Source organism: Equus caballus, chromosome 3, assembly GCF_041296265.1.
Source record: "Equus caballus isolate H_3958 breed thoroughbred chromosome 3, TB-T2T, whole genome shotgun sequence".
NCBI classification, from domain to species: domain Eukaryota; kingdom Metazoa; phylum Chordata; class Mammalia; order Perissodactyla; family Equidae; genus Equus; species Equus caballus.
In genome coordinates this window covers 58,945,542-58,969,209 of record NC_091686.1, presented here as the reverse complement: position 1 = coordinate 58,969,209, position 23,668 = coordinate 58,945,542, and the positions used below count along the sequence as shown (strand labels likewise).

Sequence of the window (23,668 nt, the reverse complement as noted above, 5' to 3'; positions counted from 1 at the left end):
TCAAAACTCTATTTCTGCTGTATCCCTTCATGCTTTTGGTCAGGCCACCTGAACACATGGTCTTTTATGAAATGTAAAGAAAAAACTGTCTCCTGGACACTTTTGAAAGTTATGAAGATTTGTGTAGCAGAGAGAGCTAACTGGTTGAACTTGCTAACGGTTCTATTATCTAGCATATTAATAGCATTCTATTATCTAGCATTTACTGTTCGATAAATAGCATAATGCTATTTATCGAACAGTAAATGGAGGCTCTGTTGTTCCCTTTGCTGCGTTCTGGAACACCTGACCTTGTTTGGGTAGGTGGATGAAGTTACTTAGCCCTCGGCCAGCTTTCTTCCCAAAACTTCTAAATGAAAGCCAAAAAGAATTAACGGGGATGTTGGAAGTCACATAAACACAGCTGAAGGAAGCATCTTGTCTTGATTTCAGCTTGAATCTGTGCTAAATTAGTAGTAGGAAGTTTAGCAGTGCCTCATGTCTTAAAACATCAATTGTTTTTAGGTTTTATTGCAGCACTATTCACTTTTGTGGAAACTAAGTAATTGAAAACATTTTAAACTTGCCCTCAAAACAGGCTCACAGATGCAGAAGATGCATTCGCTAGTTTTGTTTGTTTGTTTGTCTCATGTTCTGTTTCCTGGGTAGGCTGGCAAGCATATGTATTCTGTTAATTGTTGACACCAATTTTACAAACTAAGACCTGTTTTGAGACTTTTTTAAAGTCTCCAGTCACCTCTCAGAACATTTAATGTTTAAAGTACAATATGCAGATGCTATTGAAATAGTTTCAGGGTCCTAAAGATATTTTTTGACAAGGAGCCCAAATCAGGATTTACATAATGGATTTGGGTCTTGTAAAAGGTACTTATAACTCTTGTCGTATTTCTGCACGCGTTTCCTTTAATTCAAGTTCACCAAAGCTAAGAAATGGGGCTAATCCAAGATAAAAGTAGGGACAAAGTGATTAAAGTGTTCCTCTATTTTGATAAGGGCACTGGGTTAACATGCAAGCGCTGTTGTTGATGTCAGCATCCCAAGGCAAAGATAAACATGGCCGGGCTGCTCTTACTTCAGATTCGGGGGACATTTTTCTTTGTTAATAAGCATTTCTTTTTCTGCAAAAGAAAGAAAAATTTTATCTTAAGTTTCATGGCTTCAGGCCAAGAGAGATCTTTTCTTCCCTCTCCGCCTTCACCCTTTAACAAAAATAACAAAATTCCTTCTCTTTCATATTTATCTTTGTAATTTTTGTTAAAATCCTTTTTACTTCCATCTCATTATGACTTTTGCACTGACCGCTTTTGTGGGGGAAACAAAATGGATTCACTTAAATTAATATTTATTTTAGCTCTTTCTCTTGAAATCCACGTTTAAGTGAGTTCATGACTGTAAGAGGTACCAGGTTTCTTGGATCTGAAGTTGTTAAGTGAGCATAGCTTTGTGACTCTGTCTCTGTGGACATTTAAAATTTGTTTTCTTTTGTTTGGGTGAGGTTTACTTTACCACTGCCTGGTTGTTATGAGAGTGGAGTAAATCCAGTCATTTGTTTCTAAAAGAATGTGGTTATTATCTGTGTCCTAGGACTTTTACACCAGCTTCAAAAAGATGGGTGAATATACCAGAATCTTTGAAATCAGACTTGGATCTGGGTTCATACCGAGTACTTTGGTGGCCCCTTCTTCCAAACAAGAGAACCATATGTGGTGAGAGTCTCTCCCCTTTTAGCAGAGGGAGAAGTCAGTCCTAGTTTGAGTAGTATGATGGTGCCATATAGTGGAAAACCAACAGGTGGGGGCATCGGAAAACCTGCTGGCTGAGCCCCACGCTGCCATTGAAGACTATCTCTTCTCCAGCAAGAATCTCTTTTATTATTATTTTTTTCTTGCTTGACCACATCTTCAGAAAGATTAAGTCTGCCAGACACATAGTATTTATAAAGTTGAAAATTGTCTTTACCCCATTTTCCCTTAATAAACAATCTGTACTCAACCAAGATGAATATTCCAGACAGCTACAAATGACCACCATACTAAGTAGCCATAAAGCAACACAAGTTGATGTTGTAATTACCTTAGATAGCTTGACTGACAGTAAACGTATGATTTCTATTAGGCTTCTCGAAATATTAAAAGTAACTCATGCTCCGGACTTTCCACTTCTTTATTCCACATGAACCCAAGGCCCAAGGTTGGGAGCCATTGGCTTAATGTGTCTGAACCTCAGTTTTCTCTTCCTCAAAAGGAGGAAAAATACCAGCTCTCAGGGTCACCTCAAAGTTGTTATAAAAAATACAATTAGGCCCAGCCCGCGGCCCGCTCCGTGTCAGTCAGTCATGGAGCCGCGGCCCAGAGCCGCGGCGGAGGCGGCGGGGCGCGGGGCGCGGGGGCCCGGCTGAGGCGGCCGTCGGAGCGAAACCTGCCGCAGGGACGACGGAGGCGGAAGCAGCCGGATCCCGGAGGCGGCGGCGGCGGGAGGAGCCGGAGCCGCCTGGGATGTTCAGTCATGAAACGAGTGCGCACCGAGCAGATTCAGATGGCTGTGTCCTGCTACCTCAAACGCCGGCAGTACGTGGACTCAGATGGTCCCCTGAAGCAAGGACTGCGGCTGTCACAGACTGCTGAGGAGATGGCAGCCAATCTCACAGTCCAGTCAGAATCTGGGTGCGCCAACATAGTGTCTGCAGCCCCATGCCAGGCAGAGCCCCAGCAATATGAAGTACAGTTTGGACGACTACGGAATTTTCTGACCGCCCTCACTTTTTTTCATTATAGATTCTGATTCCCAGCATAGCCATGAAGTGATGCCTCTCCTCTATCCTCTCTTTGTCTACCTCCATCTCAACCTGGTCCAGAACAGTCCGAAGAGCACAGTGGAAAGTTTTTACAGCCGCTTCCATGGAATGTTTCTGCAGAACGCTAGCCAGAAGGATGTCATTGAGCAGCTACAGACCACTCAAACCATCCAGGACATCCTGTCTAACTTCAAGCTTCGAGCATTCCTAGATAACAAGTACGTGGTCCGTCTCCAAGAAGACAGCTACAACTACCTTATCCGCTACCTCCAAAGTGACAACAACACAGCCCTGTGCAAAGTCCTCACCTTGCATATCCATCTTGATGTGCAGCCTGCCAAGAGAACAGACTACCAACTCTATGCCAGCGGCAGCTCCTCAAGAAGTGAGGGCAATGGCTTAGAAGGCACTGACAAGCCTGCCCCTATTCTGCAGAACGAGGCTGCCCTGGAGGTCTTGCAGGAGAGCATTAAGCGGGTCAAGGATGGCCCCCCCTCCCTCACTACCATCTGTTTCTATGCCTTCTATAACACAGAGCAGCTTTTGAACACTGCAGAAATCTCCCCAGATAGCAAGCTGCTTGCTGCTGGGTTTGACAACTCCTGTATAAAACTGTGGAGTTTACGATCCAAGAAGTTAAAATCAGAACCCCATCAAGTAGACGTGTCCCGCATCCACTTGGCTTGTGATATTCTGGAAGAGGAGGATGATGAGGATGATAACGCAGGCACAGAGATGAAGATACTGAGGGGACACTGTGGACCAGTGTACAGCACAAGGTTCCTCGCAGACAGCTCAGGGTTGCTCTCTTGTTCCGAAGACATGTCCATTAGGTACTGGGACCTCGGAAGTTTCACCAACACTGTGTTGTACCAAGGACATGCCTATCCTGTGTGGGACCTGGACATAAGCCCATATAGCCTGTACTTTGCCAGCGGGTCCCATGACCGCACTGCAAGGCTGTGGTCATTTGATCGGACGTACCCACTGAGAATATATGCAGGACACCTGGCAGATGTGGACTGTGTCAAATTCCACCCTAATTCAAACTACTTAGCTACAGGCTCAACCGACAAGACTGTCCGGCTGTGGAGTGCTCAGCAGGGGAACTCGGTGAGGCTCTTCACAGGCCACCGTGGCCCTGTGCTTTCTCTTGCCTTTTCTCCAAACGGTAAGTACTTGGCATCAGCTGGCGAGGACCAGCGTTTGAAGCTATGGGACTTGGCTTCTGGGACCCTTTATAAAGAATTAAGAGGCCATACGGACAATATCACCTGCCTCACCTTCAGTCCTGACAGTAGTTTGATTGCCTCTGCATCCATGGACAACTCTGTGCGAGTCTGGGACATTAGGAACACTTACTGCAGTGCACCTGCTGATGGCTCCTCCGGTGAACTCGTGGGTGTATACACCGGGCAGATGAGCAATGTACTGAGTGTGCAGTTCATGGCCTGTAACCTTCTTCTAGTGACTGGAATCACACAAGAAAATCAGGAACATTAATTTTTTTATCTTTGTTGTAATGGACTGGGGCAATAGTAGAAGGCCTCCAGATTGCAAGTCTTACGACAAACTGAGATTGAATCACTGACTGACTGTGAAAGACTCCCTGCCTCCCTCCCTTCTCCTGTGCAGACATCCTGATCACCTTACCCCTTCACTCAGTCCCCCCAAATGTCGAAGGACTGTGGGGGAGGAAACGCGGTGATAAGTGGACGTGAGATCAAGAATGAAGATGCTCTGGAGGTCAGATTGCAGTTCTTACAAAGATCCCACTGTGTCCTCATGTGAGCACCTTCCTGGCTCTGTCTCATTTTCCCATTTGTAAAACCGAGATGCTGCTTCCTTCCCTGGGTGCTGCATTTGGTCTGAGGATGGTGGCAGAGCACTCTCAGGAGGAGCAGTGCTCCAGGGTCACGTGTTATCAGTCACTTGGGTGGAAGGGAATATTGGTGTAGGAATGCGGGGTGGGAACTAGGAAAAGGGGTGGACATAATCCTGGTAAAAAGTCTTTCCTTTTCCATAATTACAGAGAACCAGGATTTTTTATTATTGTTATTATAATTATTATTATTATTGAGAAGAGGAAACCTAGCACTGGCAGAGGGGCCTTCTCTGCTCTCATCTTTCAGGTTTCACTCCTGGCACTGGCTGTGATACTTGGAATTTTGAGGTTCAGGGAATTCAGAGAATTTGATAGCACAGTGTATTGGGAGAAAGGGAAAATTTCTGGGTGACAGATTGATCCCTCCACCTGACATGTTTCTAGCAATGGGTGGGTGGATTTGATTGAGAAAGTCTTGGGCTCTTGCAGTGATGGTGGGAAGGAAAGATTCTTTTTATGGCTACACTTCTATTAACAATTCTCTCCCCTGAAAGGACATGTTGTGGTAAAGAAATGAAGATAATTTCAAATGATGAAAGATAGAATTAGAAAATTAGATTGAATTTCCAAATGACCGTTTATTCAGAGGTGTGGCTTTTTCAACGTCTTTTTCTCCTGAGATCATCCGCTCCCACCTCCTGCATTGCAATAGCAGTTTAATGAACACTTTGTGAAACAAATTGTAAGTATGTATGCACGCATATAAAACTATGCTTTGAGGATAAAGCAACTTCTAATTTGTGGAAAAAGGACTAAATATTTCTGTTTTCTGAAAAGAGTTATTTTGTATTTTGTTTTCTATTAAAATGTATTTAGTTTCAAAAAAAAAAAATACAATTAAACCACATGTGTTAAAGAGCAATACAGGATGCTAGACATCAATATAAATTATGCAATGAAGTAGCAGAAAAGTGGGGAATACAAAACCTGAATTTCAAAAAACTTTAAATAGCTTCCTAAGGAAGATGAGACATGAACAAAAAGTCTTTTTGACCATTTATTTGTCTATAGTAAGACGGTCAACATGGAAATTCATTCTTACTTGAACCTAAAAAGAAGTGAACACCCTCACACCAATTTCTGAGTTGAACAGGTAATCTCTTTAATATGAGATCATCATGTTTCGAGTAAATGGACATATTTCCAGGAAAGAATGTTGCTTTGGTGGCCATAGGAGAGACATGTGCCTAACCCACCATCCTTTTGATGCGGGGTCAGTGAGCCGAGGAGTCGAAAGAAAGATTTCTTGGACTCTCAAGATCTGGCAGTAGTGCTCTTTTATTTACAGAATAGTGTAGCAAGGGGGCAGGACCCATGGGCAGTCAGAGCTTCTGCTGCCGTGGCTTCTGTTGCCCCCGCTGGCATGGGGACAGGACCCATGGGCAGGCAGAGTGCTGCTGCTGCCCCCGCTGGCATGGAGACAGGACCCCTGGGCAGGCAGAGCTGGTGCGTGGGGACAGGGCCCACTGGCAGTCAGAGCAAACATGAGTGGAGAGTAAGGCTAAATTTAAGACATAGGTATGTGAGTCATCTCTTTACCAAGACAGAGGAAAGAACATGGAAAAAAGTTAAAATGGTATCAGTGCAGGTGGGGTCTGGCCTTTGGGTGGTCCCACAACTTTTAGATAAGAATCAAATCGGATTAAGTAAAGGCCAGAAACCACCACCCTAAATCAGTTACATGAGGTTGCCAGACAGTAACCAACTTAAGTTCTTGCCTCTGGCATTAAGAGTTTCTAGAGATAAGGCCATCCCCCTTCTTCCTGGCACAGAGAGGGAGGCATCTTTACAGATAGAGGTTTCCCTTAGAAATGTAAATCTTTCCCAACAAAGGGACAAGCAAATTCCACTCCTTGGAGCCTGCTTCTCATCTGTAGTTTTAAAAGTAACCAGCCTAAAAGTCCTCATCATAAACCGTTTTAAAATTAAGCAGCCTAAAAATCTTCATCACTTTCATTGGGAATGGCTTCATCCACCATCCTTATGAGCAGTCACGTCTGTGCTAACTAATCACCCTCCTTGGCCACAGGTAATTGAACCAGGAGAACATATCTGTCTCATAGGACAAACTGAGGCCATCAGATCCTCTCCTGTAAGATTTTGAACTGCAGTACTCAGAATCTAGTTGTGACGATAGGTCATATAGAGTCATTCATTCATTCACTCATTCCTTCCAAAAGTGAGTACTAATTACCTGACAAAAATCAGGCACTGGGCTGAGTCAAGGATAGAATCAGAGTGAGCCAGAAGGTGTGGCAGGAAAACCAAGGTCATACATGACAAAATTATGGGGAGCAAGAACTAAGAGACTGCGATGAAGCACATTTGCAGAGATGAAAGGAAAACTGACATGGCAAAGAAAAGCAGAGCAGGAGACCTGGAGAGCGGCTGCCTGTCGATGTCTCCCTTTCCTGAGCCCTTCCTGCGTTTTCTGCTCTTGGCTTCTGTCATCTTCCCTGACATCCTTTTAATAAACCTCCTCTTCTTTTGAGCTTTCTCATGTGGGGCTTGGTTCCTTACAAGCAAATGTGCTCTGACTAAAACAGGCGCCATTGTTAATTTTTAATGTCAACTTGAAACACTTTTTTTGGCCTAAAAAGCATTAAAGTTAGTAATCAAATTTGGCAAGAAGAGAGGAGCTTTGCTCCCCTTTCCTATCGCTGGCACAGTCCCCCAACTTCTCACCCCGGAAAGCACATGAATGATCTGGAGGCGCAAGGGTGGGGGGTGGGTTAGCGTATAGTTTCCCTGGGTCCCAACGCTGGAGGGAAATGGGGCTAACTAGCAAGTGACCTAGCAGACGAATTCCATTTCCATGCAAACACGTCTGCTCCAGCACAGACAGATTCTGATTTTATTTAAATCCTGCTCAGAATTAAATCCCTGCCACATCGGGCTGAAAAGGAGAGCCAGGTGTGAGATGGAGAGGGAAGTGGGTTCCTAACTTGACAGTCCTAGTGAAATGGCCTGCAGCGACATGACTGCTGAGTGCCTGGGAGGAGAGGTGGGGGGAGCAGCCCTGACAGGGTGACAAGCACCTGAGGGAGAAGCCAGAAAGGGTTGGGATTTTGTTGTGTTTGGCTGTCTTTCTGGACACATCTGTCTTCAAATCACTTGCCACTGTAACTAGGTCAGGATGCAGATTTTGTGAAGAAGGAAAATTATAACCAATTCAGAAGGTTTCAGGAGTTTTAAGCAAGTCAGCCCAGACTTGCCAATAGGCCCTGAACAATGAAGAAATTGGAGTTAAAATCCCTTTTAGGTCATCATGAGAAGGCGAGAGCAGGCTTTAGAGTCGTCTGCTCAGTCTTAGCACCTTCTCATTCCTGGTGCACTGTTTGTTCCCCTTCCTAAAGGCATCGCCCATTTTCTTAGGCTTCCAGTATGTTCATGAAATCATACGTACCCTCGAAAAATTCAGGGATATGTCCAAAAAGTCATCCACATCAAGGCACAAAGGGCTGATGAGGTTGCAGGTGAAAACACTCCCAAGAATCATGCATTTTCACATAAGACAGAACTGACTAGAGAATCAGTCTTCAGATATGAGGATTCAAGCACCAGTGGGTTACAGGAAGATATATCGAAGGTGGGGAGGACTCTCCTGAGGTTAATTTGAGGGGCTGCATCTCTTCCAGGGAGGTTGCACCTGGGCAAACACCTGGCTACACTGGAGCCTATCTGATGCAGAGAATGAGAGTGATCAAGAATCACGGGAAACTGACACTCACTCCTTCCCCACCCCCCAGGTTGCCCATCATGATGGCAGACCCCTAGAATTCCCCAATAATCCCTAAAGGAAGAAGCAAAATCACCGAAAAGCTTCAGTATCAGATAAGGTCTGGAAATCACTAACATACAGGTTCAGAAAGCTGAACGAAGACAGGATTAGTATTAAAATGTTTTGTTGATTTTCCTCAAGAGGAAAAATGTAAAGACCATCGATTTTGAATGATGGGAGGTTCTCAGCAACACCCAGTCTTCCTTCTTCCTGTCTGTGCTCCCGGTGATCCCATGACCCCCAAATCTTCCCCCATCCTTACCCACACTGCCATAACTTCCACCCCACCACCCTCAGCAATACACGCAGTGCCCTTATACTAAAATCAAAGCAAGCATATTGCTAAAACTCCATTTGGTTTGAAGTTAGAATGAAGCAAGAGGCCAAAGACTATGGGGAAAAAAGAACAAAAAAAGATGAGCTAGTAACTTGCATGCACAGTTACAAGAATGATTCCCAAAGCAATTACTGCGCTCTCCAGTTTTTTTGAGTCACAAAAGCAGAATCTATTTGTTTCAAAGCAGAATGAGCCAGGTATTTACGATACATGTTTTCTCATATATTACAAGAGTTCAAAAATTAAGTCTATCTCTGCAAAACTGAAAAGTCTATCACTGTAGTTTATGTTCCCAGTGGGAGATGCAACTTAGTTGTTCAGAGGCAAAGAGAATAACCCTTTGCCCCATGATTCTTCCAGAAGAGATCTACTCTCCTGCTCTAGAATGTTCCTCCAACTGACTTAATAGCAGTCTGGTCAGGGGGGTTCACTCCCTCTTTCAGGAAAGGTGAATTTTCAGGACATAAAGGCACAAAGAAGAGTCCCCAAGGGCAGGAAGTTACCCGTTTTAGAAAGGAACAAACATCTGAGGGAGAATTGATGTCAAGCCAAGGAGATTTGGGTTTGGCTGTTCATTCACCTGATGTCTTGTGCTGATGTCCCTGTTTCTCCATTGTTCTATGTGTAAGACTATTCAGGGTTCCTTTTGTGGTAGGCTGTGCTGCACCCACCTCCTCTGCCAAGGAGGCACAGGTGGAGCGAGAGCACAGGCCCCTCTGCAGCATGCTGTGGTGTGTTTCCAGACAACACACATCCTATCAAGCTGACGTGATGCTTTCTACTCCCTTCATATATGATCTCCTGCATTCTGGTCCTCACGATCACCAGTCGGTTTCCTTCTCCTCACTTCCATATCCCTCCCTGCTCAGATTGTTCTTACAGGCAAAACCCACGCAACAAAGAGGGGAAACCCTGACACCATCATGTTTGGCACCACAACCAGTAACACTGTGAAAATCATTTATAAAAAGGCTATTATTCCATTTATAATCTGCTTCCATGATTGCTTTTAACTAACTCAAGGAGCAGCGGCACTAAGGTAGAAAGGTTTGCGACCCATCTGCTCAGTGTATAATTCCCTTTACATTGGCTAGCACAGCCCAATAAAAAAAATATTATTAGGTGCACTAACTCAATCAGCAAACAAATGACAGGCAGATGGTCTTCAAAAACAATACTGACCATGAAAGCCACAGAGCCGCAATGCGGGCCCCAGCTCTTAGGCTGCCTTTGTCTGAAAACACTCCACTGGGTTAAGTGATGCAAAAGACGATGGAAAGAGAAAGAAGCCGTGTGTAAATGAGGGAGAAGTTAACGGCCTCTGAAGTGCTCCCTGAAAGGCTATGATAATTTTACTGGGAACAGGGGGAAAAAAAAGCATCCTACTTAAATAATATATCCTGGCAATGGTGCTAAAATCCAATAGATCATGCTTGCATGACACTTCTGTTCTAAATCCTTACTTTAGTCAGATTTTTTTTTCTCTAAAGGGCCTTTTATTTGACAGAATTTTCTCAAGTTTTGTTTTAGCTGAGTGGTGCAATTTGGTGACTAGAACCTTTTGTATGAGAGAATTTCACTGGTTGGAAGGAAGGAAGCAAGGAAGGAAAGAGAGAGAAAAGAGGAAAGAAGGAAGAGAAGAGAAAGACTAAAAGATTTTGAAAAATCAGTGAAGTCAGAAACTGGCAGGGTAATTTCAAAGTCATGAAGGAGATATATATATATCTCCTTCCATACAGAGAGTGAGTTTAGCATATTTCTAGGTACATAGTAAGCACTCAATAAGTCATCAATGATGATAACTTGTGCATGGTATATACACATAAAGCCTTTGAGGGTGAGCAGAGAACAGGCTCCATGTCCTGGACAACCCACCATCCTTAGGGCATGAGCTTTGGTTTGTTGGATCAATAGTGGTTAAGGATATGGTTCCAATAATCCATACATCTCCCTCATGAGTGGTGACATGCCTGGTCTCTATAACCTCCAGCCTGGTACCCCTGCCTTTCAGATGAAAAAAGAGGAAAAGCAAAACCATACCTAGTTGGCCTTTTAAAAGGTTTTTTTCTTGTAAAAGTAACGCAAGCTTATAGCAAAAAAAAAAAAAATAGAAAAATGCAGAAAAATCATCAAAGACCAGTAAACAATCACTCAAATCCCACCGCCTAGAATAACTCTGTTAATGATGTGTAATATGTCCTCCCACTATTTTTCCTTTGCATTTTTTACATATTCAAATACATATTATTTTGCATTTTTTTACTTAACCTTCTATCAAAGCTCTTCATAAATATTATTGTAAACAGCTACATAATATTTCACTGTTTGTGTAGAACATAATCTTTTTAACGTTTTAAAGAGAGGTATGATGACCTGTGTGTATTGCTAGCTTTATAAACTTGGGAAATTAATATAACCTTCTGAGCCTCAATTTCCTCATTTATAAATGATATAATAGAAACACCTATAACATTACATTGCTGTAAACACTGAATTAAATAATCTGTATTAAGAGTTTAGTACATTGCCTGATGTGTAGTAAGCACTCAATAAAAGTTACCAGTGACGATAGCTTGTGCATAAGAATTCTCGTTCCCACTTCAGGTAAGTGCCTTAGGGAAGATTCCTAGATATGAAATTAAGGGTAAAGGATCTGAACACACTTACAATCTCAGTACATATCACAAAATTCTTCCATCTGTATGGTAACAATTTATGCCCCGCCACCAACGTATGAGTAGCCATTTTCTCAAGGCCTTGCCTACAATGAAAATCCTTTTTTTAAAACTTTGCTTATATGGGTGAAAATATAGTATTTCATTACTTATTAAATTTGGGGTTTTTTAATGTTTAAAATTTTTTCACTGTTTATTAAACATTCACATCTTTTTGTGTGTGAATTAGAGAAATTTCTGTTTGTACTTTTTGAAGTCTGGGTCATTTTAATTCCTTATTCCAAATCATTCAGAGACACACCTGTAGTATCTCCTTAGTACCTGTCTCAGCTCTGCTCTGCCATCATCTCACACCCACACCACACGAGGACTGAAACAGTTCTCTCCACCTTCTCTCTCTCTCCTGCCCTCCCCCCTCCCCCTCTCTCCCTCTCTCTCTTTCTCTCCTCCTCCTCTGTCTCTCCGTTAGACAGAGCTAAACCATCTAAGGCAATGCTTGTCAATCTTGAGTAACCTGGAGGACCTTGCATTTCTGCATTTCTAAGACACTCCCAGATGATGCTGATGCTGTTCTCTTTTCAACCTACTGGGTTACCAGGAGTACCCTGTACTTGGCCCAAGCTATTAGAGCCCAAGAAAAGCATCTCCCTTCATGATTTTCAGTCTTTAAAGGGAAAAAGCCACAGATAGGATGCCTCCAAGGGGAGCCAGCTAGCTACCAAGAGACCTCCCAGAGAGTAAATGTCCATGGTCCATGGTCTGGAAATAGTGAGGTCTCAATTTTCCATTGTAGTGACTGATGTCAGGATTTTTATCACATTATCAATTAGTTTGGGTTATTTAAGTCCATTGATGTCCTAGCATCTAACAGTTTATCTGCCATGATCTATTGGTCATCATCACAGATCTCTGAGTTCTGGTATCTTGCTAGCCACTCTGGCCTTTCTGCCCATTAGGATAATTAACCATGTCTAAGAGGATTAAATGTTATCACCTGCCTTCTGCATTCCAAGGAGCTCCATTTCATGGCAGCATTTTTTATTGTTCATGCAGCCTGCAAATGAAGCTACCACTGAGCCTCTCAAAGATGCTGAAGGGCTCTCATCACTGAATCCACACGGCCTCAGTGAAGGCAGTGCCCTCCATGGCCTCTCAGCAAACAGAGCAGGGTGATGGGGTCTCTGTTCTCATGTATCAATCCACTCTAATACTTCCACCTTCCTGGCCTTCTGGCTCATCCCTCAACACTATGCCAGTAGGACCAGTTAGTAGGACCAGTTCCAGGTGTCCCTTCTAGTACCTTGAACCTCAGGTCATGGGTGAGTGCTCCCACATCAACGCATTTTCCTCTTTCCAACTTTAGACTCTACCCCCATTCCCCACCCTGGTCCAACAAGATATCTGCTCCCACAAATGTTATTCAGGTTCCTGTCCATGAATGTTAGCCAGGATGGGTAGGGTCTTCAGTGTTTCAGTCATTTCCTCGCAGAATAGGGACAGCATTTCCCTGCTTCAGCTTTCCCAAAACCCAACCCTCTTTCTCAATCTCGAGGCAATGAGGAGAGACAAGGACAGATCAGATTGCGAGCAGGGCAACGGCGTCTAATAAGACATCTGCCTCAGATGAGATCTTTGCATGGTCTCCAGGCAAGGGAAGGCTGTCATCCTCTTGTAAGAGGTGAGGAGGCTGATTCTGCCAGATTGAAGGATTCCCGGGAACCTGGAAGTTAAGGTTTTCAGGCTTATCTACCCAAATATGCCCAAATCAGGGCTCAGGATCCCACTCTTTTACTCTAAGGCCCTGACTTTGTTATATAAGACCTATCAAGACTATATTCAGTGTTCTTTGCAGTTCAGCTACCCTTATAATTAGATCCTGGACTAATTTTTAGTGGCAGAAGGAGACAAGAGTCTCCTTAAGCATCGCCATAGAGATCCTCTGATTTTCATATCATGTTATTTTCTCTTTTCAAGACTTTCAAAGAAGTTAACAAATGCCAACCAACTACACAATCCTTATGATTACCGTAGCCCCCCTGACACTCAAGTACCATAGCCTTAAGTAAGCCTGCACCTCATCTCAATTCACTATAGATGAGCATCTTAGTAATTGTGATGCTGCAACATGTTATCACCACTCACAATCAGCTATACCATCTAGGTTTGTGTAAGTATACTCTGATGTTTGCACAAGGAAGAAAATACCTAAAGACTCATTTCTCAGTGGGTATCCCCCTTGTTAAGCGATGCATAGCTGTAGTTGTACTGGTGAGGGATCCAGCTCAAAAATCACATCATAAGGGTCTGTGTTCTGGGAACTGCCATGGTTCCAACTACCTTAGCCTGAGGTCCCCTGAAAGTGGTGTAATTTATTAAGAATGTAATTCCAGGGATCAGGAATGTTAGGGTGAGTGGAGAGTGAAGGAAGAAAAGTCCACACAAGGATACATTATTGTATCAGCTGCTGCTGCAGGCTACTGGTTCTCAATTCCACAGGAGCATCTGAGGATTCTTATACAATGCGTCTCCAGTCTTCAGCCCAGATAATGAAATGGGAAAGCATGTATCCATCAATTCCCATTCTTTATTGATCAAGGAAGGTCCCTTAAGTATTAACTCTCTCACACTTGCAGATTGTGTAAGAATAAGTGCTGAGCAGGTTCCTATGGGCATCAAAGAAACCCTGGGCAGTTTCCCCTGCCAGGGATAAAACCCAAAAGAAGGTGGACAACTGTGTTATCTTCTTTAGGCAAACAGCATCTACTGTCTCGTTACATTTTCTGGCATTGGTAAAGATAGGAAGAGTTGATAGAAAGTTAAAAGTATTAGATTTCCTTTTGAATTGTATGTTGATTAGGTAAAATCTACCTGCAAAGCTTGTGACCCATTTTTCCCTGGTCCGGGTTTTGTCCTGATAGGAGCCTTCCTTTTGTCTTTTAGAAGGCTCAACTCTGCCATGATGATTCGTACAACACTGGCTTTGGTTGTGCGAGCCATTTTAGTAAATTTCAGGTTATTCTTTGAAAATGCCCAACTGAAAAGGCCTTTGGCCAAAGTTTAGAAGGTTCTCTTTTAAAAAGGGAAGCCGCTCTGCTTCCTTCAGATATTTATTCCACTAAAAGTGTTCATTTCAAATTAGAGAGCATCCTTCTCCTCCTTTCTTTTATTTTTGTCCCTTCTCAACCTCCTACTTCTCATTAAATAAATTCTAACAGTATGGATCACATGTCCTTTTAGTATCTCGGACTAGAAGAAGACAGTTGAGCAAAGAGAGAATTTAGGTCATTGTTACTCACATCTAAATATCTATTATTAAAATGTGCACACGGGAAAAAAATCACCTCTAATTCCAAAATTTTATAAGAACAAATGTGGGCACTATCAGAATATTCATTAGAAGAAGGAGAAAAATAGAACAGGCCCGAGAGACAGATCTGAGAAGTGTGGCTGTGTGGAGCCAACACTGAGCCTGACGCCTCTGAGCATTAACACATGGTCCCTCCATCAAAGGTCTGTGTATGCAACTCAGCTGCTGGACTGACAGAAGATTTGGGGTTGTTAACACACACTTCATTAAAATACCAGCTAAAATCCAAGTTCGAAATCCCACAGTTTGTGTTAGTTGATAAAACTCAATTGCTTCTAATTACCGTTAGTGCAGCTTTAAAATAATATTTTGTTGTAATAAAGGATTCAATATGACAAGTGAGAGTTGGCCCACTGAACAGGGAACACAAGGCCAGAGGGAATGTGCTCACAGACAGGGTTCGCTGCTCTGCCTGACTTGTTTATCTGAAAATTTTCTAAGTATCCGAAAGAGAAAAAATGACCAGTCTTCAAATGGATTTCAAAAGAGGGAGGACAGTTCAAGCACTGGGTGCCATCTGCATCTCTGATTAGTCACTGCAGCTTAAGAGGCAGGACACTGAGTTGAAGTGACACAGGCGGAGTTGTGGTTTTCCAATGCTTTTATCGAGCATGCACCAAAATTAGCCAACATCCTCTTCTTGCAATATTTCTGTTTTCTCCCTCTTTCCCCTCCCTAAAAGCTTGTCAAGATTGGCACACTTGCTAAGATGAAACATCTTCAAATATTGAAACTTGTTGCCCTTAGCATTGGAGAAAGAGAAGGAAATTTTCTCTCTCATCAATCTCTTCTACTCAGAACACTGCTCTTCTTAAGATTTCTCCAGAGAGCTGAGCTATTTCCCACCTCCTGGCCCCCATACTTGCTCCTGCCCCCACCCCTACTGCCTTCACCCCACCCCTCTTAACCTAGCTAACTCTTACTCAACTTTTAAGTCTCAACTTAAACTCTAGTCCTGATGGAAGTCTTCCCTGAGCCTCCACATTTAAGTTAGGTCCCCGTTGCATGTCCACTGTCATCACAGCCTGCATGTGTCCTTCAAGGCACTTTATCAAAACTGATTATTTGCATAATATTTGTTTCAGCTACTTTTCCTATTAAGCTCCAAAGCATGGGCAACTCTTTTGTCCTGTCTTTTCTACAGCCACATCCAAAGAAACAAGTGATTGACTCTCTAAGTAAATGGTAACAAAAATCAGAAAATTGAGGTGATTTTTACAAGTATTGGGAAGAAAGAATAAGATACTAATATGGAGACGTTGGCTAGGAGCAAGGTAAAATATTTGGTGAAACATACCTCCCTCAATAATAAAGAAAGGAGAATCTTCTCATCCTGCTGCCAGAGAACTCAGAGGAAGCTATAACACCCCCCAGGAGAAACCCAGGTTTATATACTGACCAATTGTTCCCTATTAGGAAAGATAGTCCTAGTTTTCAATGTCCTATCACACGTGAACAGATGTCCCAAATTGGTCCATATCTGAAATATGTCTACTTCTGTCCAGGGCTTCTCACCATTTGGCTCATGAATAGCCATAAATTCCATCTTAGCCCTGAGCTTTCACATCATGCTTTAGGGATGGATCTCAGGCGTAGTTCTCCTTCAACCCTCTAGCGATTGAGAATAACGTTGATGATGGTGAGTAATATTCATAACAATAATAATAAATGTAATGGTGAGGTGGTATCTTTTGGCTGACCAGTACCCATTCCACCTGCTCTGGTGGTAACTTCTTGATACCTTTGGTGGAAATGACAGTTCCCCAATGATCCCCAATGGTTTTCTATTCAGTTGCTCACTCCCTAGAATTTTAATCTTGAGCAAGGTAACAACAAGATGGAAAATGGGTTTGAGCTGGGTCCTGCTAAGAGAAGCACCCTGGAAAGACTATGAGGAATTCCTTCTTCTTGAACTGCCAGAGTTCATTCTTTACCTGAACCAGGATGTCCTGTTTCACCTGTCAGCTCTTCAATCCTTCCAATTAATATTGTTTTTACTTAAGCAGCCAGAGTCTGTTCCTATTAGTTTCAACCAAATTACCCTAACTGATACAGTGATTATGAAGATATGATGATGAAGATGATGATGATGGCAACGAATACCTCACGAAATTTCATAGAAATCTTCTTTATCAAAGCGCAAGTCATCTAAGATTACCACACCCACTTATTCAGATAACTTCTCTGGAATTCAGTAGTTCGACTTTAAATCCGTTCTCACTGGTTATTTGTTTAACATAAAAAATGCTAATACACCAAACAATTCTACAAAGACTAGAACTACAATGCAATCTGTTCTCTATTCTTTGGCCTTATATAGTTATTTTAACTTTTATAAGCATTTATTGTATCAAAGAACATATAATTTTTCCTAAAATTATCTCACTAAGGAATTCTCTATTAATATTCATATTGTAAATGTTTCCTTATTTAAATGTTTGGAAATTCTACAAAAAGACTCCTGTACAAAAAATCAACAGCTTTCATAATCATTTTTAATTATTGTAGTACTCATTTCGGTAACAAACATTGATAATGAATTTTGTCATATGAAGCTCTTAAGAAAAATTTCACTCCGAGCTAAATCTCAAATGTTTACGTATATTTGAAAGTGAGTATTCACAAGCTGTGTTAGACAGCTATGCTGTCTAACCAACCATCCTAAGATTCAGCAGCTTAAAGCCACAATTATTTATTCTTGCTCATATTTTTGTAGGTCAGCTAAAGGTCAGCTAATCTAGGCTGAGTGACTGACTGAAGTTGCAGGACCTGCTGCACTGGGTTCCTGGCTGCAGCTTGGCCTCGGATCTACTCTGCAGGTGGGCATTCTGGAGCAGAGACTGATGGAGGAGCAGTTGCTCTGGAGAAGCTCTTCTCACAGCAGTGGCAGAGGTGGAAGATAGCAAACCCAACTGCACAAACACAGTCCAAGCTATTGCCTGTATCACAACCACTAACATCCCATTGTCCAAGGGACATCCCATGGCCAAGCCCCACATTGATAGAGAGGAGAAGTATATTCCATACACAGGGGGGAGAGAGGAGTGAATCATATTTCTTGGATAATAATCCACTAGTACATAAAGCATCAATGCATCTGAAAGATGTAATTGGCTTATGTAAATAATATTATTTAGCTGACTAAATATGGTGGTAATTTATTTGATCATGCACAAATTCAAGGATATCAGAAGTGACATTGAAATTGGCATTTAGTTAATTGGCGGTCCAAAATCTAAGGCCAAAGCTGAAACTTCAGTTCTTCCTGACCCAACTTGCCCAAAGCGGCACAGCTTTGTAGTAGCCCAGCTGGGGCTTTAACCCAGATTTCTCCGACTCACATTCCATGTTCTTAAGCACTACGCTGCAGTGCGCCACAGTCAGTACCACGTCTCCATTTTGGAAAAGAAAAATTGAAGCACAGAACATTGAAGCATTAAATATCAACTGCGTGCCAGGCTTTGAGCCAGAAAATTTGTCTACATTATTTCGTTTTATCCTTAGATCTCATGAGGTCAGGGTAATTTTTCAGAATTTACAGATAGAGAAATAATTGTTCAGGAAGTTTTAAAATTTACTTTTCTGAGGACAGGCAGGCAGAAAAACCTAAATTTTGAAACCAGCCTCATCTAACCACAAAATGCATGCTTTTCTATTAAACTACGCAATCATCTCAAAATACTCAGCAATCAGGACTGAAAGGTAGTACCTGAACCCATGCATCTTGACCAAGTGACTTCTCTAGTATTGTTCTAGCAACCATATTTCCAAAACTACAAGTTTTATTTTAATATGTGGTTTAACAACTGGTCAAAATATTTGAATTTAAGATTGTCCAACACATCTTATTGCCATAAATATATGACATGCCTCCTTCTTATTAATTCATCCAACATCTGTGACTTTTTTAAATATGAAGGGAGGATAAGCCACATATATTTAAACATACTGTCTTTTACCATTAAGAAAAATCTATATCGAAAAGGTGAAAGAGGTCTAAATGTTGATCCAAATTTTGTATTTACATGTTCCATTGTCCCTATATGTGAAACAATGTTGCCTCCTGTCACTGGTGATAGTAATAATAATGATAATAAAAGTTTGCTTTTAGGAATTCTCAGTCTAAATAATTTAAACAGGATTCTTCTAATTGACACATTAACAATTGTTTTCAGATTACTGTATTTTGATAGACTTTATAATGCATTCTCCAAAAGAATGCCACTTTTATAAAGCTTTTAGCAACATCAGTGCTATGGATGTGCCGTGTATTTCAAAATATAAAACTAAAACCCTTCTAAAACATTCTATGCTGAATTTACTGGACTCTATGTGTGGAGAACCTAAAATCAAAGAGCTGGCTATCCTTTGGATAATGGTTCATTGTGAATTATAGTTTCTGCTGATTAATTGAAATTAGAATGACTGCATCAAAATAAAAAAATAGAAAAATCAGTAGTTACCCCAACTTAAGGGGATAGGATAGAAAAAATAAAGTGATTGAAGAAATGAGGCATAATTTAGAAATAAAAGTTAAAATTCTTGTGAGGAATGGCACACAATGGAAGGGACAGTGTGCCAGTTCTGAACCCAGGCCTCCAGAGGCCTTGCATGCCTTGGCCCTCTCTTTTGGAACCCTCCCCAGACACCCATGTGACCAAGCCTGAGCTAGCCTGCTGGAATATGAGAGCCACGTGGAGCAGGGCTCAGCCAACCCAGCTGAGGCCATCCTAAGCTAACCAGCACTCAGTCAACTGGGCAGCTGACCTCAACCTATGAAGGAACCAAGCCAAGACCAGAACAATGCAGCTGAGCTCAGCACCAATTGTTGGCTTGCAGAATTGTGAGCTATATAAACACTCGTGCTAGACCACTAAGTTCTTGGGGGAGTTTGCTATTCAGCAAAAGCTAAGTAATTAAAGGAAATCGAACTGATGTAGGACTCGGGGCAGGAACTTGGATTAGGTAAGAATTTAAAAGGAATAGAAAATATACAAATAGAAAATAGACAAATGAGAAAGAGGGCTGACATTTGTTGTTCTAGGTGGTGGGTACATGGGTGTTTGCTGTATCCTTCTCTCCAATTTTCTCTATTTTTCATTTTTATTTTTAAAATTTTATTTTAAATATAAAAAATAAATAAAATTTTTAAATATTTTATTCTAAAGTTTTCATCATAAAAAATTTGATTAAATTATAGCTTTACATTTAAAATAAAAAGAATAAATGCTGAAGTTCAAAAAAAAAATTGTGAGGAAATAGATGACATTACGTGTACAATATAGAGAGATGCAGGAAAGACCTTAACCGAGACTAGAAATCCAGAAGCTATAAAAGAAGACATACATATATCTAACTATATAAAAATTCTAAACTTTCATCTAACAAAAGAAACCATGAACAAATCATCAGTAAAGAACAAACAGAGATGTAATATCTATGATATGCAAAGGGCTTCTGCAGGTCACAAGGAAGGAAACAAACAGCCCAATAGAAAAACAGGCAAAGGATATAAAGAGGCAACTCACAGAGGAGCCAGTTCAAACCGCCATCTAACACAGAGAACAATCTTCTGATTAGTCAGAACAGTGCAAATCAAAGGAAGAGTAAGACAGCACTTCAGACTCACTGTACTGGAAGGGAAAAAATTTTACCATCAAGATGCAGGAAAAGGGTACTCACAAAGATGGATGATAAAAATATAAATTCTTACAGTTTTTTGAAAAGTAACCTTTCAAAAATCTATTAAAATTATACTCACACACTCATGTACAAACTCAAAAATGCCACTCTCAGAATAGTGTCTCTTAGAAAGATGAGCATCAATATAGAAAAATACTGGTTTTGGCATTTGTGTTAGTGGCAAAAAGAACAACAAAAATAAACTGGAAACACAAGGAATATCCATCAACAGAGAAATGGTTGACTCTGCTGCAGTACATTTTTCCCATGGAATATTATACAAAAATTAAAAAGAAGGAATTAGAAATATACTTGTATGCACTACTTTCTTGGCGAGAGAGAAATGTCAGAGACAGAAATGTGCGAATAATACAATCTCACTTAAAGAAATAAAGAAACAATGCTGGGGCCGGCCCCATGGCATAGTGGTTAATTTTAGCACACTCCACTTCAGTGGCCAGGGTTCACAGGTTCTGATGCCGGGTGCAGATCTACACCACTGGACAGCCAAGTTGTGGCAGCGACCCACATATAAGGTGGAGGAAGATTGGCACAGAAGTTAGCTCAGGGATAATCTTCCTCTGCAAAGCAAAAAAAAAAAGGAAACAATGCTTCAAAAACACTAAACATACATGTATATGTGAGCGTATTTGCGTATTATTATATGAAGATGAAACAATATGTAGGGAGATACGCTGGATTGTTAAAGTAGGTTACCTCAAGACAAGAGAATATAAAATAATTTAAGGGGACAGAAGGAAGAAGGAACCAAAAAAGTTTTCCAAGTAAAAAAGAATACATTCATATGTTTATATACATATATTTATGTACAAATATATCACATTCATATATTTATGTCAGTGTACATACAAAGAAATGCATGGGGAAAAACCTTTAAATTAATTGTTTTAATGAAATGAACCCTTTGTTGTATGGGGTTGAACAGTGTCCCTCAAAAGTTCATGTCCCCTCGGAAGCCCAGAATGCGACATTATTTGGAAATTAGGTCTTTGCAGATGCCATCATTAAGATGAGGTCATACTGGATTAGAATGCGCCCTAAATCCTATGACTGGTGTCTTTATAAGAAGACCCTGTGAAGACACTCAGGGAAGAAGGCCATGTGAAGACAGAGGCAGAGACTGGAGAGATGCTGCCACAGGTCGAGGGGAGCAGGAGCGCCCAGAAGCTGCAAAAGGCAAAGAGGGCTTCTTCCCTGAAGCTTTCGGAGGGAGCGTGGCCCTGCTGACACTTTTATTTCAGACTTCTAGCCTCCAAAACTGTGAGAGAATAAATTTGTGTTCCTTTAAGCCAGCAAGTTTCTGCCAATTTGTTATGGCAGAACTAGAAAATTAATGCAACCACATAGCATAGATTGTATATGTTTGGTCACGGGAAAATCATTAATCCTGATTCTATCTCTAAAGGAAGTTACAAGTAATAACACAGCCCCTGCTAGATTGTTACTTCCATGTCTATCTTGTCCACCCCTGAATCTCTAGTACCTGGCACAGCATCGGCACATAGTAGGTACTTAATAAATATTTGCAGAATAAATAAATAGATGAATGAAAAATACACATAGCCCCATGCTTTTAAATTTTGAGAGCAATTTGATTTCTATGTGTTGCTCAAGTTTGGGTCCAGATTACAAGAACAGATTTTTTATCCGACCAAGCTCACTGGCTTTTATGCAATATGTACTGGAGCCAAGACTCAAGGCGCGGTCTCTCTGAAAATAATAAGTGGGGGTGGGAGGGGCAGTAATAGTAGTAGTAGGGGCAGCAGAATCTAACAAAGAAATCCAACCCTTTCATCTGCCCATCATGCTGGTCCTTTCATAACCCCTTTAAATAATTTCTCGGACTTCTCAGAAAAGCTGAAATAAGCTAACCGCAGGATATCCACCAGGACAGCTTTGGCCAGCTGCACCTATCAGACTTCTTCTCCAACAAGTAAGCTGGTGTTACACTGTGTAATAAATTGTTACAGAAACCTTCCTAGAACATAAAAGTTATTCTGGCATCTGACTGAAGGTTACTGTGAGCGTTCTGGAAGAATTTCAATAGGAATAGAAAGGCCGGGCAAGTGAGTAAAGTCATTTCAGAACCGTTCTTGAGGGGTAATGCTGGGCGTTCCCGAGGGATTTCAGCGCTCGGCTGGAGGGCAGCAGAATTACTGCTGAAGTATTCCTCGTGGAGAGCTTTAACCTCACCGCCAAAGTGCATTCAAAACAATTCTGCTGCGATAGTAAAAAATATATATCTGTGCTGTGCGTTCCCAGAAGAGCATTCTGGCCTTCTTATTCACATGAGCCCAGAACTGCAAAAGAGCTGAGGGGTAAATTGGTAAAGTGCTACCTCAGAGATTCTACTCGAAATTCTGCTTGGGGGAGCCCCATGGTCCCAAAAGTTTAAAGACATCAGATGTTTACAGGGTATGTGCCAAAATGAATAATTCATAGAAAAATGCTCCTAACTCTAGTCAGGTGAGATTATAGAGCAATGTAAGAGAATATACCAAATAAATATTCTTTTCTATGTGGTCCTTCTGCCGAGCCCCCAAATTAACCCTTCACATGTGCCCTGTGCGTGGCACTCTGCTAGGTACTGGCAGGTAGAGCCATTGCCTCTCCAGCTAATGGAGTGTGTGAGACATCCACAGATTCAACATTTGTGTAACCCCTACCTGTTAGGCTCAGAGGAGCCAGTGGGCTTCTAACTGGCCCTCTGCTTCAAGTCCTGCACCTCTCCTGTCCCCACTCTACACAGTTTGGAACTCGTCCCCATCACTTCCCAAGGTCCTGCGTGTTCAGAAGTTTATCCTGCCCCCCTTATCTCCTGCCACTCCCTCCCACTCACGCTGCTTCAGCCAGTTCCCTGGCCGTCCAGTTCCTTGCCCTCAGGGCCTCTGCCTGGGAAACCCTTTAAGCCATCCCACGTCTCTTTACGTAACACGGTTCCTCCCATCACTTATGTCTCAGTTTCCAGGTCAGCACCTTAAACAGGTCTTCCACTGACCCTGTCTATAAAATATACACACCCTTTTATTCCCTATCTCAGCTCCTTTTTATTGTTTTCTTCTTAGTGCTTACCCACAGTTTCTGGTTATTTTATTTGTTTACTTAGAGGCTTTCATACCAAGTACT

General features: G+C 41.7%; 1 pseudogene; it reads left to right on the top strand.

Moving 5' to 3' along the window:
* Positions 1-2,325: 2,325 nt before the first annotated feature.
* LOC100052375 (TAF5-like RNA polymerase II p300/CBP-associated factor-associated factor 65 kDa subunit 5L pseudogene) lies at positions 2,326-4,445 on the top strand (annotated as a pseudogene).
* Positions 4,446-23,668: the final 19,223 nt, after the last annotated feature.